The sequence below is a fragment of the Narcine bancroftii genome, chromosome 10, assembly GCF_036971445.1.
Source record: "Narcine bancroftii isolate sNarBan1 chromosome 10, sNarBan1.hap1, whole genome shotgun sequence".
Lineage (NCBI taxonomy): Eukaryota > Metazoa > Chordata > Chondrichthyes > Torpediniformes > Narcinidae > Narcine > Narcine bancroftii.
Window position 1 is genome coordinate 96,711,642 of NC_091478.1, and position 16,752 is coordinate 96,728,393.

The 16,752-nt window shown below is 43.1% G+C and overlaps 1 protein-coding gene across 18 annotated transcripts in view; it reads left to right on the top strand.

Moving 5' to 3' along the window:
- Positions 1–16,752, top strand: part of LOC138745024 (cadherin-11-like) — a 193,918-nt gene that overhangs the window by 10,135 nt on the left and 167,031 nt on the right. For 9 of the 18 annotated variants that reach the window (XM_069902059.1, XM_069902047.1, XM_069902063.1 and 6 more), the window contains exons 3-4: positions 1,943–2,024; positions 3,750–3,870. The exons of 5 other annotated variants lie outside the window; for them this stretch is intronic. The gene's annotated coding sequence lies outside the window, so the exon portion shown is untranslated. Of the gene's footprint in view, positions 1–1,942; positions 2,025–3,749; positions 3,871–15,853; positions 15,936–16,752 lie in introns of all 18 variants that reach the window. 4 more of the 18 variants (XM_069902053.1, XM_069902055.1, XM_069902057.1 and 1 more) reach the window with 3 other exon arrangements.

The following is a 16,752-nucleotide window of genomic DNA, read 5'->3' on the forward strand; positions in this document are numbered from 1 at the left end:
TTCTGAATATGCCATTATGTTTACAAACCACTCAATTACATTTAAGAGTGGTGACTGTTTCAATGCAAGGAAGTAAATTTTCAATTTACGTGTAACAAAATCCTCAAAAATATCATAAAACCGTAGGGTTACACAGTGAATAAACAGACCATTCAGCCCAACTGCTGACTGGGTTTTCTAACGGCCCATATCCTTCTAAACTCTTAGCGTCCTCATAAACGGTACACACGCACACGCACACACACCCACCACCCACTGTGAGGGAAAATATTTCCCCTCTCACCATAAACCCACGCTCTCTACTAACAACTCTACCCTGAGGATAAAGCCTGCTACCACCCACCTTGTCTGTCAATGTGGCCAAATGATTCAATGCCTTTTTCTTTTCATGATGGTGTTTTTTTCATCTTCCTGCACCCCCTCCGAGCTCCCAGATAAAACCTTCATTTGAAAAGCAGGCCCTAAGATAAAATATAGAACATTACAGTTCAGTACAGGCCTTTCAGCCCACAATCCTGTGCAGACCTATGTAAACCTACTACACATCAATTTGACCCTTTCCAACCTCACAAGTAATAACCCTCTGTTTTTCTTACATCCATGTGCCTGACTTTTGAATGTCCCTATTGTACCAGACTCTGCCAGCAGTCCTGGCAATGCATTCCAGGCATCCACCGCTCTCTGTGTCAAAACAAAACTTACCTCTGACGTCTCCCATCAACTTTCCTCCACTTCACTGTAAGCAGTTGTCCTTGGTATTGACCACTGCCAGCTTGGAGAAAGGGTGCTGGCTGTACACCATATCTATGCCCCTTGTCTGAAAGATCAGCCATTCTCAACCGTTTTATAGCTTTAGGACTCTGATCAAAGTTTAAGGGCCCCCTTCCCTGTGAAGTTCTTCCATTCTTCTTTTCCACTGACTACATAAAAAAAATTAAAATATTCATCTTATGCAAGGTGAAAATAAAATAAGCCTTTTACTTGAACGCGCTGTGGTTCGTGGTGGGGGTGTTGGGGGTGAGGGCATAGGGCCTCCATTGAGAATGGCTGATAGAGATTACACCTTCAAGGTACTGCGCAAAAGTAGTGGCCTAGATATTTCTTCAAATTCCTAGAGTGGAGTTTGAGCACTGGGTCCCCTGGAACAGGAGGGAGTGATGGGATAACAACCCTCAGAGAAATGAACAACTTAAAATGAAGACAGGAGAGAATAAATAGTGGCTAGACGTCAAACAGTAGTGCCCTACTGTTCTTCCACATTACACTGCAGGAGCTTTCATATCCAACTGAGAGAGCATACTTGGATTGAGTGTCAACTAATTTCCAGCACAAGAACAGTGGTCCCTCACTACTACATTGCAGTGACAGTCCTGGATATTGCCTGAAGAGAGAAATGAATCCAGAGAATACTATCTCAGATGACCAGGGGAATGTTAAATTTTAAGCTGTAAGTCAGCTTTTGTTAACTCTGTTTCCAATAAATAACATTGTGAAACAATGTAGGTGATGGTTTAGATTCTGTAAGTTTGTTTTATTTGCCACCAACTAACTGGTACAGTAAGGAGAGTTCTTTTGCAAGCAGACTAGTGGGTTATCTCTAATGTAGCGTAAAGACAACAATTTAAAGAGTCCAGGATTGCAATGAAAAGATCAATCAGCAAGAAAGAAGGGCAGCAGGAGAGCACCTTGAGGAAGGGCTCAGGCCAAAATGTCAGTAATACATCTTTACCACCTATGGGCACTGTGAGACCAGCTGAGTTCCTCCAGCCCTCTTGCTCTGGACTCTACTACCATGGGGAACAATTTTCCTACATCTACTCTGTTCATGCCTTTCAATATTTGAAATATTTCTGTGAACCTCTCCTCCTTCTCCTAAATTCCAAAAAGTACAGACCAAGAATCATCAAATGCTCCTCCTTATGATAAATGCTTTCATTCCCAGACTCATCCTTGTGAACATCTGCTGTGTTTGGAAGAATATCAGGTTTGGTGGGTTCACAGAGAGACGAGTCTGGACAATGCAGGTAAGTTTAATGAACAAACAGGGGAGAACGTTAAATGATACTCCATTACTAAAGAATTATTATCCAAGTTGGACTCCGATACCAGTGGCTGCCTATACATGCTCACATATGTGAACGCACTCTCCAGTCAGGGACTTTCACACACACTCCTGGTTCCCTGTCCCGGGGGTGCAGCTCTCTGCAAGCACTGATCTATTGTAGAACTACGGCTCAGCTTAAGTGTAGTGCACCCCTTATGACACTTCCAGTGACCTGTGCAGTAGTGACCTGGTGTAGAGTGATGTCTGGGGCTTGGATCACAAGGCAGAGAGAAAGAAATGTGCTATGCATCGATGATGTTTGGGTTCTGATTTGGGCACCTAGCCAATAATGACCCTAGGTAATTTAAACGAACCAACGACAAGGTGTGCACTAATATGTGGCCAGAATTCAACCTTGACTGACAAGTGATGAGACTTCTGAATAAGTTTTGGACAGCGAGGACATGTGACCACCTGCAATCCACAATATTCCAGATAGGCAGGGAGGGCAGGTGTTTTTCCACAATCCACATATAACAATATCTTCTGCACCCTTTCTAATGTTAGGACATCCTTTCTTAAAAGAAAGGCCAAAAACTTCTCACACTAGTCCCGAGTGAGGTCTCACAAGTGCCTTATAAAGCCTTAGGTTGAGATGAAGTCAGTCATTCTTTCAAAGTGTCTTCCAAGTAAAATGCTCAGAATCTCAAGCTGCACATGTGCAGTTTAATGCTTAGTGCAGCTTTGAACCCTAAGTAGTTGAGGATTATCAATTAATTTTGGAACAGAATGGAGATAATAGAATCAATCATTTTGCAATGATCAGCTGTGATCTGATTCAGTTTACCTTGCATGAGGGTTAGTGATAATTTTCGAAAAGGAATTGGATCAATCCTCAATGGTGTTTTTTTTTAAAATTCATCCAAGAACAGGGCCTTTGTTCAATTTTTTTTTCAAGGCATTATCACCCATTTGTATCTATTGTTGGGTTATTCAGAGACTGGTGTATGCACGGTGCTAGTTAAAGTGAAAGGGAGATTAATTTGAGAGAGAACAGGATGGATTATTGATGGAAGAAGCTATTGAGTAGTCTACAAGGAGATCAGTGTACAAAATATTATTTTCCCAGGCACATGGAATATAATCTTGCACTCTCCTGTATTATGAGATAAAATGGTCAGCTGTAGCTCAGTTGAAAGTGGTCTTATCTCTGAATCAGAAGGTTATGTCCTCGAGTCCCACATTAGAGCATTGGTGATGATTCGCCTGCAGGGCTGTGCCAAGGGATAAGATGCCCATTCTCTCCGGTGGATGTAGATGATGCCATGGCGATATTTCAAAGAACAGGAATAGTCTCTATTCTCTCCAGTGCTTGGGTGGGGGGGGAAGGTGATGGTCAATATTTTTGACTATAACTAATCATGAAACCATTATCTGGACAGTCACATTATGATTGAGTTGTATAGTCTCAAAACAAGCCCTCAACCCAACGCTAACCAAGATAGTGCCATTTGCCTGTGTTCAGCCCATATCCCTCAACCTTTCCAATCGATGATCTTTCTCAATGCCCTTTGAACATTTTGGTTGGATTTGGACATGGTATTCAGTACAGACACATGAGCTGAAGGGCCTGTTCATGTGATGTTCTGTTCTATGTATATTTATTTTAGCAAAAAACCCTTTCCTCCTTTACTCTTCACTGCAGTGGGAGAGCGCCTCTCTTATCAGTGGCACACCTTGAGGGTGGTGGAGGCAGATGATTTTTTCAGCATTAAGGAATGAGCTCTTGAAATGCCAAGGCATGAATGCCTACAGATGAAGAACAGGTAAATGGGATTAGTGGACTGTGGAGATGGGTGCTTGATGTTCAGTGCAGATACGATGAGCTGAAGGACCCTTTTCTGTGCATATGATTCCATCCCTCTATATGTTCTTTCTCCTTTGTACTCATTCCAAGACCATCGCACTCTCTCCAAAATGTGTAGAATTAAACACGCTGGGATCTCATCACTAATTTGCAATGGTTGACCAGAATTTGCAACGCTGTGCACTTTAAGACCCTCTCCCTGATGGTGCCCAACTTTTGTAAGGCTCCCTATAATTGCGTTGGTTTTAATTAATGATAGTAAGTATAGCAGGATTGAGTGGGGAGTGTGGAAATAAAGTCTAATGCTGTTCATTTTTCACATTCTAATGAATAATATTAACCTTGTGTGGTAGTGACTTTTGCAACTGAATGGTGAAACTCCCAGAGAGGGTGCAAGAAAAGTTTACAAGAATAGTTCCAGGAATAAGAAATTTTGGCTGTAAAATTAGACCAAAACAGCTGGAGCAGTTTTCTTTGGATCAAGAAGGCTGAGAGGGGATTTAATTAAATGTTAATACATTATCAATAAAAGGGTCCTAGCCTGAAATGTTGTTGGACCAACTCTTTCTACGGATGGTGCCTGACCTGCTGAGTCCCTCTAGCTTCTTTGTCTTTGCTCAAGATTCCAGCCTGCAGTTTTGTTTCTCTGTAATAGATCATGACGGGTAAAGATCAAGGAGTGAAGAGGTTTGTTGTTCATATTAGCAGATGGTTCAAGGAGGATGGGCACATTGAAAAGATTAGTTGCAAACTGGAACTTTTGACTGTAAAGCTCTTACTAAATGGTCAGTCAGGGTATTCAGGAATTGGTTGGTCTTGATAAAGTAGACTTCACTAAGCTGCGGAGAAGAGATTGACAGGATGGTTCCACTGGAAGATAGAATAGATTCATTGGGCCAAATGGCCTCCTTCTCTTCCAAGTCTATGAATCTTAATTCTGAATATCCTAAAGTATTTCACAACCAAAGAACATTGCCTCCTGTGAACATTATAGAAAATGAAATAATTGACTTGTACCTCAGGGTGATTTGCAGGAGTTTGCAATGTATAACTAGCTGGATTATATTCTTTTTAGGAGCTGGTTGGGAATGGCTCCTTTTGTCTTGGTAACTTTTCATGGAAATGCTTACATCAGTCATTCTCCTGCATTTAATATCTTGTCTGTCCTAGTTTTTTAATAACTTGTCAGTTGATGTCATTCAAAAGCCTTCTGACTCATGGACATGATGAAACCATAATGGACCTTCCGGATCATTTTGAGACTTCACATTTTTGAATGAGAACCTACTTTCTGACTCTCAGACTGTGGTGTATCGTGGTCTGAAAATCACTCTGTGAAAGCTCCTCCGGCACAGTGAAGTAACTCAAAGAGAGTGTGTGTGGTGAGGCGGAGGGGTGGTGGTCTCACTCAATCCCACCATTACTTGTCAGGAAATGTCTTCCAGTCATCAAAATATCTAAACTGCAGATTAATCAGTTCCACCACCAAATTCTGAATTGATCTGATTAATGCAAAGCAGATTCATAACCAAATAAATTGATATTTTACCGAAGGCATTTAGATTTATTTATGTGCCTTGCTGCAGGTCAGTTATACAAATTGTTTGACTCTATTTAGTTTTAGTGTGTTAGAAACTATAAAAGCGAGGAAATTATTGAGGATTGAATTAGTTTTTTTAAGATATCACTTGATGCAGTATGCAGGGAAAATAAATGATAAATTATTGGACTTTTTGTACCATTGATGTAGTTGAGAAGGAATTGTGGTCTTTGCAATTCCACATACTAGGAATGCTGTGTTGATGTTTAATCTCTGCTGAGTTTCCCACAATCATATGCTGGGAGATTGCCAGCAGCTAATAGAACAGTTGCCCAAAGGCCATGTATTATGTGTGTACACCATAGTCCAGAGAAACGCTGTTTTGCTGGTTACATAAGAACAGTCAGATGATAAACTCGAACGAGAACCATTATTAAAAGTTTACACAAGGAGTGTGCAGATGTTGGATAACAGGAGCAACATACAGAAGGGCTTGAGGAACACAGCAGGTCGTGCAGTATCCATGGAAAGCAACAGGTAGTCAATGCTTCTGGCCTGAGCCCTTTGGGTCTTTTTTTGTGTATGGCCCCATGACTATGAGAGCAGGACAGAGGCTGAGGATCCTGCAGTGTGAATGACTCACCTTCACACATCTCAAATTCTTTCCATGAGGCATAAGTCCTGTGTATGATTGAATCTTTCATTACCCAAACATGCTGGAGAAAATCGGCAGATCACACAGCACCCATAGGCGGTGAAGGGTAACCAGCATTTCAAGACTAGGCACAGTACCTTGTTGAAGGGCTCAGGCCCAAAATGTTGGCTACCCTTTACCTGCTGAATTTCTCAAGCATGCTTATTCATTACTCTCAACATCAGCATCGGCTGAGTTTCTTGTTTAATTCTTTGATGGAATCCCGTTCACTTTGCTGGGTAAGTGCAGCCCCAATTCTCAAGAAGCAGGACAAAGTGATGTACTCCATTGGCAGGCACTCCATCCATCACTCTGAGCATTATTCCCTTCATCAGTGGTGGAGAGTGACTGCAGCATGTAGCATCTACAGAATGGTGTCATTGCACACCTGGCTACTCTCAGCACCTTCCAAAAGGCCACTTCTGCCATCAAAGTCATGTGAACATTACAGTGTGGCACAGGAGCCATTCCTCCTAAGATCAGAAGCTGCTGCAGGAGGTGGAGATCACAGTTCAGAACATCACACACAAACCACCCTCCCCTCTGTGGACTCCTTCCACACTGTCCATTTCCCAGGAAAAGCAGTCAACAAGGACCAATCATACCCTGGACACACTCACTTCTGCTTCCTTCTGTTGGGGAGAGGTTCATGAATGAGATTGTGCACCAACAAGCTTAAAGTCAGCTTGTTTCCCACTGCCATTAGGCTGCCAAATGTATCCCACAGCAGTGCTCTCACGCTGTCCTTGATTGGTGCTAATTAATCTTTTCACTGTAACACTACACACTGTTATGGTCTCTTGCCATTTGACTCTGTGTGGCTGTTGGCACATGAGAGATGACTTGCAAGACTACTCATGGAAGAACCCTTCTCATTTTACCAGGTACAATGTGACAAAAAAAAACTTGAAACTGGAGACTGCATGCAACTCTGATTAGAAAAAGTAATTGTCAGATCTTCACTTTGGACTATATTGGAATGCCTTCCCCAACAGCTCTGAGAGAGCACTACTTCAAGGACTACAGTGATTCAAGAAACTAAGGGATGTGTAATGAGTGTTAGCATGTTACCAGTACAAATAACAACATTATTAAGGTATGGGCGTGGTGGTTGTAAAAGGACAAGTTACTTGACTTGCAGCCAGGATTAACTGAGCTGACTACCCAAATCAGGGCCTGGGTAAACCAAAGTGGTCCCTGGTTAGCCAACATGGATCTCATGGATAACCAACCTGGGTCTTGACGTTAGCCAACCTCAGGGTTTACTTCAAGTCCCATTCTGGGAGCTGTGATTTTAAATTCAGCTAAATATAACCTAGCAATTCCTAAACAAAGCCCCAACTCTCAGGACTGGTGACTGAAACAATTTAGTTTTGGTATTTGTTGTCTGTTTTTAATTTAATTAAGTATTCTATTGTAGTTGTGTTATTGGTTTTGCAGTTTTTAAAATAAAGCACCTGTTTCAGCTGCAAAAAGTAAGAATTTTGATGCTTATGTACATTATAACAATAAACATTGTTTCAGTATCAGATGTAAAACATGAAAGTCTTAACTTTAGGGTGGTGGTTAGCTCAAAGCTATTCCAGCAATTCGGGTTCCAGTCTACCACTGTCTGTAAGGAGTTTCTATGTTCTCCCCGTGACCACATGGGTTTCCTCGGGGTGCTTCTGTTTCCTCCCACTTTCCAAAGATTTATGGGTTTGGTAGGTTGTTTGGTCGCATGAATGTATTTGGGTGGCGTGGGCTCGTGGGGCGGAAGGGCCTGTTACCTGGCTGTATCTCTAAATTAAAATTCAATTATTGTCGTGATGGTAAAGAAGGCAGACAAAATATGCTGCAGACCCTCCTTGACGATGCCTCGTTCCAGAGATGTGCAAGTTGTTGGTTCTTCTGTGGCCTTGTAAGCCGCTTATTTGTTTCTGCAGCATTTTGTGAAGTTGCTCAGCAAAACCTTCTCCAAGGACAATACACGCCAGCGACGCTTATACTGGAAAAGTCAAGGATATCCACACAATAAGATCTGTGCTTGGTGATTCAATTAAAAACCTGCTGGGCTCACTGGGACTCTTCAGATGATAAGAGACAGGAAAGGGGGTAGTCCCATTAAGATTCTCCAGTGGAGTAGATAGGCAACAATTTGGATTTCAGTATTGAACACACAAATTATTTTCCTTGTTCAACTGACTGTGTAATGAATAGGAGCACACGGCTCTGTGCTGAAAATTACACTTGAGAAACAAGGTTTAAATTAGAGGTGGATTATTTTTGGAAGGCTGTGATCTTTCTGATTCTACAAATCTTTGGAACTTTCTATGCCAGGGGACTGCCAATATGTAGTTGCTGAGTATGCTCAAGCGTGAGGCTGCAATATCCTTGAAGCAATCGAGGAATACATGATTCATACAGAAAGCTGGGATTGAACAGTGTTGGTTGGCCGTGACTTCATTGGATGATGAAGCAGGCTAGGTGGAGTGCATGGTCGGCTTTTGCTCAGTGAACTCGGTAGTTGTCATGGTCGATCTGAGATTATGCTCTAGATTTGCCTATCAGTATTTCACCAATGAAACATCACTTGTTTTTTTTTACATTAACTGCAACTGTGAATAGTTATTTATCTTTTAACATTTATTTTCTGTTTTTTTTTTCCCGTTTGGGCGCTTAGTGGTGGTTTTAAACTATTGTTGGTGTACCTTGTGGTTTTGCCTGGGCATCCAAGTGAGTGAATGGCATCTCGTGGGTGAGCCCAGGACACCAGGATTCACTGCTGAGCCCTCAGAAGTGTTGGGGGTCTATCAGCAAAACACTGAGGAAGGAGGGCACCCGCTTGATCACCCAGAAGATGCCACCACTCACTTGGCTACCCCGCAGAGTCTAGGCAGCAGGTCTCAGGAGTGCAATAAGGGATATTAACATCTAGTCTTACATAACATACCTTGTTTGTATCTTTTATGCACCTGTGGGGCTGCAGCAAGTACAAATTTTGGTACAAGAGGTTCAAGTCAGTCTATAATCCATAGAATTTAAAACACTACGGCACTGAAACGTGTCCTCCAGCCCTTCTGATCTATGCTGAACTATTTTTCTGCCTCGTCTCCCTGACAGCGTACGGATCATAACCCTCCATACCCCTCCTGTCCATGAACTTGCCAAATTTTTCTTACATGTCAAAATTGAGCCTGCATTTACCAATTCAGCTGGCAGCTCATTCCACACTTCCACCAATCTGTGTTGGAAAAAGATCCCCCTAATGTACTCTTTAAACTTTTCTCCTTTCACTGTTAACTCATGCCCTTGAGTTTTTATCTCATCCAACCTCAGTGGCTTGCTTGCATTTACTCTATCTATGCCCATTATAATTTTGTATACCTCCATCACTGTTCTGCACTCCAGGGAATAAAATTCCTAACCTGTTTAGACCTTCCCTGTAACTCAGTTCTTCAAGTCCTGGTATCATCTTTATAAATCTCCTCTGCACTCTTATCAATCTTATTGATATCCTTCCTGTAGTTGGGTGACCAAAACTGCACACAGTACTCCAAATTTGGTCTCGCCAATGTCTTCACCATAACATCTCAACTCCTTATTCAATGCTTTGATTTATGAAGGCCAAAACTCTCTTTATAATCCTATCTACCTGTGTCGTCACTTTCAGGGAATTATAATTGTGTAATCCCATATCTTTCTGTTCTACCACACTTCTGAGTTCCCTACTGTTTGCAGTATGTGTTCTACCTTGGTTTGTCCAACACCTCACACTTGTCTGCATTAAATTCCATCTGCCATTTTGCAGCCTAGTTTTCTTGTTGGTCCAGATCCCTCTGCAAGCTTTGAAATTCTTCCTCACTGTCACTAAATCTCCAATTTTTGTCATCTGTGAACTTGTTGATCCAATTTACCACTTTATTGTCCACATCATTGATTTAGATGACAAACAATAGCACTACCAGCCCCAGCTCCTGCCTCTTTATTGGTTATCATCCCTCAACTGTTTCAGTCCTGATGCAAAATGTCACCCCACGCCTTGTCTCCCATAGATTCCTGCTTGATTCGCCACGTTCCTCCAACGCATTTTTTTAATGTATTAACTTTGGGCATCGTGTTTAGCATAACGCTATTACAGTGCCGACGATCTGGGTTTGAATCTGTCATTGAATGTAAGGACTTTGTACATTTCGCCGTATATGCATGGGTTTCTTCTGGGTGCTGCGGTTTTCTCCCACCCTTCAAAAACATATGGGGGTTGTAGATTAATTGGGGTATTTTGGCAGCAGGGGCTCGTGGGCCAGAAGGGGCTGTCGCTCTGCTGCATGTCTAAATGAACTTCTGAGAGCGTTTGATGGGGTGAACATTTCCCCTAATGGTCAGGTGGTACAGGATAAGTGTGAGAGTTGGAGGAATTTCTTCTCCAGTGGGTTGTGATGGCTAAGGCTGACAGATTATTGGATGATAGAGGAGGGAAGGATTTACGGGAGCAGGATGTAGCTGGACTAAAACCAAGATCAGATGGCTTGGCCTGGATGATGCCTCTGGAGCCATTTAGGAAAATTGCTGATCCAATTTCTTGTACTCAGTGATGAGATGAGAAAAAAATGGTGGCGTTTCTAGAGCTGGTGAAATGGCAGCCCTGCCCCTGATGCAGACCCGCAGAGCGCAGAAATACACTGCCCCTCCGCAGGGTTCTACTGCCCAGTCCAATTACTGACATCTCCATACAGTCTTTAAATGGTCTGCTAAAGGAGCCAACAGTGGTTTATTTTAAAATCCTATGACTGTGGGGTCTGTACACAAGATGGAAGCACCTGTGGCATATCTAAGGTATGGCGTGTGCCCTGGGTGCCACTTGAAGGTGGTGCCACTGAGCAGTTTCTATTAAAGTCAGACAAGCCATCCTAGAACAATGAAAAATAAATTTCTTCAGCCGGGCCCCCGGTGGTCTCCTTCACCGCCCTGGTCCCCTGGTAGTCCATGCATCTCCACTGATGTCTAGAAGTGACACATGGAAGGAGGCCTGATTTGCCTAGATGGAGTCCATTTCTTTCTTCCCCTGCCGCCGCCCCCCCACCCAACACTGCCGCCACCTCCCCTGCCCCCCCTCCCCCGCGCCTGGCCAGTGCCACTCCTCCAAAATACAAATAACACATCTCTTTCTTCTCCCCTCCCTCATCCTCCCGTTCGCCCTTAACTTATTAAAAGTCCGAAGCCAAAAATCAGCATGGCGGCCGCCAAGGCCAGCTCTTGTGAGATCACCTTGTCGCCATTTATTTTGACGAATGAAATGTAAAAGTTTGGCCACGCTTGCTGCAGGCACTATTTTCCGTACATATCCCCCCAGGCAGCTTCCTAGGCAGCGGCCATGAGTGTTGTTACATACTCCATGCAATGCACCAGAAAACCTGAACACCCCCTGTTTAAGAAGGAGAGGCAGAGGAGATGATTCTAAGGAGCAGTGACCATGGCAGCAATGAGGAACTCTGTGGCTGAAGAATACACAGTCGGCAGGCTGTTGGTCACTCTGGTTACTCGAGGTAAGGAACCCACACAGTCTACAGGCTGCTGGAGACTGCAGTCAAAGGACTCGCACCCAGGCTGCTGACTGCTGGAAACTGGCTTGATACTGGCTGAAGGGGTACCAGGTTTTGAAATCAGAATGCAAGAAGGTGCCGAGGGCTCTGACCGTGTCAGAGGTTATGATCTGGAGCCTGGGTTGCCGATGGTTTGGACTGAAGTCTGGACTGTTGCAGAGGCTACAGCAGTGCTGGAGGTATGCCCACAGCTAGTCAGTGACTCTGAAGGCACTCTCTTTTGCTTCCCTCTGACTGTAAGGGACGCTGGGCAGTTTCTGCTGGTGGTGAATCTTAGTCTGCCTTACGGCGGACTATGGGCAACACCTGTTTTATTACATGACAATAAGAGTATCTTGAATCTATTCTCATGAACGTTAGTACAATGTTCAGATGCAATGAAATTTCTGCAGCTCCACAGGCATGTTAAACACACTAATAAAAATTAAGTATAAATTAACACAATGTGCCACGAGAGAAATATAATAAATATTCATAGTTGCAGTGGTGGAAAAAAATAATGTCCTGTTTCAAAAGTGTAATCAAACCTGGAGCAGTTTGCGCATGAGGTAGTAGCTTCAAGAGCCTGAAGTCAACTTCAGAATCTACTTCAGACAGGAAGTCAATACTGAGGGTCATCTAATTGCCGAGACGATCAACTGGGGTCTCCCTTTCACCCATTGACCATGTTCATGGGGAGTATCGCTTAAAATGGGCCTCAAAGAATTATTGAGACCCCCTTCCATCCAGCACAGTATCTTTGACCTACTACCATCAAGAAGGTGGTACAGGTGCATTAAGATCAGGGCTGCTGAGGCTAGGAAATAGTAACTTCCTGCAGGCTGTGAGATTGATGAATAGTATCCTGCAACTGAGTAACTCATCCCAAAATATTCAAATATATTCTATTTTAAATGACATCTTTATTTATGTGTGTGACTATTAAAGGTAGAGGCTCCATTATTGTCAAGTAATACAGGTGCCTAACGTTTTATCAGGGATCGTTGGGACCTGACACCTGTCATTGTTTGGAATCCTGGATTTCAGAATCATTTTAAAATGGCAGTCCCTTTAAGCAATTGAGGTGTTTCAAATTTGCACAAAACAGGGGGCGTGGGGTGTTAAATGAATTTAAATAAATAAAGTCCATAATATCACCAGCCTGTTTTTTCTATTTTAAAGTAAAACTTCAAAATAAAACTGGGACAGAACCCGTCCCCGCCATCCCCGTCCTCTCTTACTTTCGGTGGAAATTGACGCTTGGCCCTGAGCACTCGGTGGGAGAGAAGCAGGCAGCAGCTGGCGCTGGCAGAGCGGTTCCAGCTGCTTGGGGGATTATGGGTAACAGACGTCCCACATTGAACTGTCACCAGCCACCGCCGCGAGTGAACTCGGGGCTTGGCAGCACTGCACCCCCTACTGCCGCGCTGGGAGTTAGATGTGGGGAGGGCGATGGATGGATGACCGGAGAGAGCTTGACGGATGGAGGGGTGGGGGTAACCAATGGATGGCCGGGGGGGCGGGGAGTGAGGTGGTTGGGCATTTTCACTATGAAGAAAAGCTGGATTTTGGAGATTGCTGGTCTTCAGAATCCTGGATAAAAGGTTATACCTTTTATCTATACTATAGAATAGTATAGTATAGAATCTATACTATAGAACGTAACATGCCTGATTGTTAGATTGTATATGTATAGCCAGATGATAATAAACTTGATATTAGTTGGGAAACAGAAACTTTTCTTGAACCTAGAGTTTTGCAATAGCGAGGATGGCTATATGGCTGAGGAAGTGTCTAGGTAAGTTTTTATTTGAACCTGCAAATTCTTCAGGCTTCTGCCAAAAGTTAGCAGTGAGAAGAGGTTGTGATCAGAGTGACGTGGGACCTTTATGGCTGTTCTTTCAGGAAGAATGACTTTGTGGGTTTAACACTTAACCGACTTTATTTTCTTTGAACTGCTTCAATGAACTTCTGACGATGCCCCCGTCATATTTCACTTTTATTTCCGCATAACCGCGTATTGCATACTGGGAAAGGCCATTCTTATTTACACACATAACAACACATCTTTCCCTTTTTTAATAAAACAAGAACACAATACCATGTCTACAAAACAAAAGTATCAACATTCTGTGGCCAGTCTCTTTCCACTCAGCAGCTTTTAATCAATCTCTAAGGTGGTTTAGTAGTCCTTTTTAGTCTGTGTTTTCACTGGTGTATTGTTTGCATTTGCTGCGTTAGATTTAGTGTCTTTCTGTGGTCTCTGAATAACATGTTCCTTTTGTACATGTGCTGGCCCATTTACGTACTGACATGTGATAGGTCACGACTGTCGGTTGGAGCTTGTGGTCGTAGATCCACGCGGTTCCTTCTCAGGTGTCCCACCCCTGTCTGAATTTGGTAGGAATGTGGATCTATTTACTCTTGCACATCTCCTTGCATGGACCACGTGCCAGAATTGTGATCTTGGACTCTCACTTGAACTCCAGGCTTCAGGACTGGAGGGTTTTTGCAGTCTTGTCATGATACTGTTTCTGTTTTACTTTCTCTTCCACTTTAGCCAGTTTGACCTTGTGTGCTCCTTTAGGTATCAACAGATTTTCATACATTGGAAGATTGGTCCATATGCAGCGACCCATCAAAATTTGCGCAGGGAAAAGGCCATTCTGTAGTTGTGCACTTCTGTGAATCATTAGACTTCTGTGGAAATCCTCTTGTCCATCATGCACTTTCTTCATGAGGCTCTTCACCACCTCGACAGAACTCCCTGCTAGGCCATTAGACTTTGAATGATGTGGGCTTGAAGTTGTATGTCAAAACTTACAAGTATTGGAAAAGGACTCAAATTCACTGCTTGAAAATTGTGGACCATTGTCTGATTCTACTTCACAAGGAACTCCATGCCTCACAACCAACACTTTTCAAGAAAGTGATAACTGGTTTGCTAGATGTTGACTGCAGTATTGTTGCCTCTGAGTAATTGGAAAAATAAACTTATTACTATGGCTTTTCCCATTACAGTCAAACAAATCTACTCCAACTTTGAAGTATGGCCTGTCTGGTACAGGGTGTGGTGCTTTGGTCTAGAGTTGAGGCATATTTCAGATGAAGCAGTGGTCTGGCTTATGTGTTGGTTCACTCTTGGCCAGTACATCACCTCTTGAGCTCTACGTTTGCAATTTTCATCACCAAGTTGTCCTTCATGAATCTTCTGGAGCATTTCCTTGTATCGCACCACTGGAATCACAAACCTGTTCCCTTTGAAGACTATATTTTTCTCAACTGACAGTTCATCTCTGCATGCCCAGTAATCCAGAATACCCATTGGATAGTCATTCTTAGCTGCTGGCCATCCTTTCTGTATTATCTTTGAGCTCTTTCACTGTTTCATCTGTTTTCCTGATCCGCTCTGTGGAAATGAGGTGTCAACATAGGCCTGTATCGTGGCATTAACCTCTTGGTTGCTTTTTTTTCTTTCTTGTCAACTGCTCGAGACAGTGCCTCAGCTGCAAAAATGTATTTTCCTGGCATGTAGATCATTTTCACGTTGTATTTCTGCAGCCGTATCAACATGCGCTGTACTCTCAAGGGACGGTCATTTAGTGATTTGGACGTAATTGAGACCAGTGGTTTATGGTCTGTCTCCACTTCAAGGGCGTGTCCAAAAATATATTGATAGAACCTTTCACATGCATAAGTGCTGGCAAGAAGCTCTTTCTCTAACTATGTATAACTGGCTTCTGCATTTGTTAAAGCCCTTGATGTATAAGCCACCGGTTGCCATGTTGCTGCAAATTACTGCTCCAAGGCCACGTCGGGATGCATCAGCCGAGATCCTGGTGCACCTATCCAGATCATAACATTTTAGTACAGGGATTTCTTTCAGAACCTGGAAACACGTTTTTTACTCATATGACCTTTTTCTTCTCAAGGAGTGATCTAGGTGGTGCTGACAGGAGATGAACTTAGCCAGGAAAGTCACCATCCCCAAGAAACATCTCACCACCTCTTTGTTTTGGGGCATTGAAAAATTCCCAATGGCTAATGTCATTCTTGGATCAGACTTCACTCCCTGTTCAGATATGACATCTCCTATGAAGATCAGTGTCTTTAGCCCAAACTCACATTTCTCTTTATTTAATTGCAGATTGACATTCCGTGTCAAGCACTTGCCTTAATTACATATCATGTTCTTTCTTGGTGGACCCCCATATAATGATGTCATCCAGGTATGCTTTCAAAGATCATGTGGATGGTTTTATGGTAGATTCTGGTGTGGACAAGATCCCATATGGTAGCTGAAGAAAGTGGTATCTTCCTTGTGGAGTTTTGAAAGTGCATGGTCTCGAACTTGCCTGATCAAGCTTCATCTGCTTAACCACAGCCCCTTCAAACCGGGACAGGATTTCCTCCCATGTCAGCAAATTAAAATGCTCTCTCTTGATGCTTTATGAGATCTTTTGGGTCCAGACATTTATGCAATGCTCCATTGAGCTGATCCAATCTGTAAGTTCTTCAATTTTTTGGATGACTTTCATCCGTACATGTGTGCTAGTTCTTGTTTAAATGGAAACAGAACTTTCCTGTATGCATGGACAACAGGAGCCACTGCCTTATCTACGTGGATCTTGTGCACACCAGGTCAACATCCAAACCCCTCAAGAATCTGCGTACACCTCTGTGAGTGTTGTGTGTATATCTTCTGTCTGTGAAGCCACAATTTTCACCAAGTTGAGCTCTTCACGTGCACTCAGACCTCATATTGACTGTACTCCCCATTCTACAATCAGTAGCTGTGACTTTAGCTGTCACTCTTTGTGTTTGAAGGCCACCATACACCCCACTTTTGCTGAAGTGTTCTCTCCAGTGTAGCCTGTCACTTTTAATTTCACAGGATAAATCTTGCTCTTTATGGTCCATAGATAACAGATCCACGTGGGCTCTGGTGTCGAGCTTAAATGGAATTACCGTCTCATTCACAGTCACTGGAACGATCCGTTCTGTTTTGCCAGCATCATTCTGGAGTGAATCCATGAAGAATTCCTC